Below are 420 nucleotides of genomic sequence, written 5' to 3'. Positions count from 1 at the left end.
AATGCTGTAGATTTGGTAGGGGCATTATGACATTGGCCGTTGTACTTTATTTTCCTAATGATTTCTAGGGTGGAAGTTGTCTTTTCTACAGCTGCCACACATCTTCATCGAGTTAACTACTCTGACTCAAAGGTCTCACTCCTGGTCCATCACCTCCAAGCCAGACCCCAAGAGGGTGTACATGAAATTAATATTTTTGACCTCAACATGCATCACCTTACACTCTTTTGCAATGAATTGTGTTTGCTGTTGTATTGCCCATTTGTGAAGCCTATGGGTGATCAGTCAGTTGAGCATGAGACTCTTAATCTCAAGGTTGTGGGTTTGAGCCCCACGCTGGACAAAATGGTTCCTGCATTGCAGGGGGTTGCACAAGATGACTTCGTGGTTCTATAATTCTATGATCCTGAGCCTGTAAAT

This window comes from Podarcis melisellensis (assembly GCF_964234715.1).
Source record: "Podarcis melisellensis genome assembly, chromosome: 7".
Classification (NCBI taxonomy): Eukaryota; Metazoa; Chordata; class Lepidosauria; order Squamata; family Lacertidae; genus Podarcis; species Podarcis melisellensis.
This window is presented reverse-complemented; position numbering follows the sequence as displayed.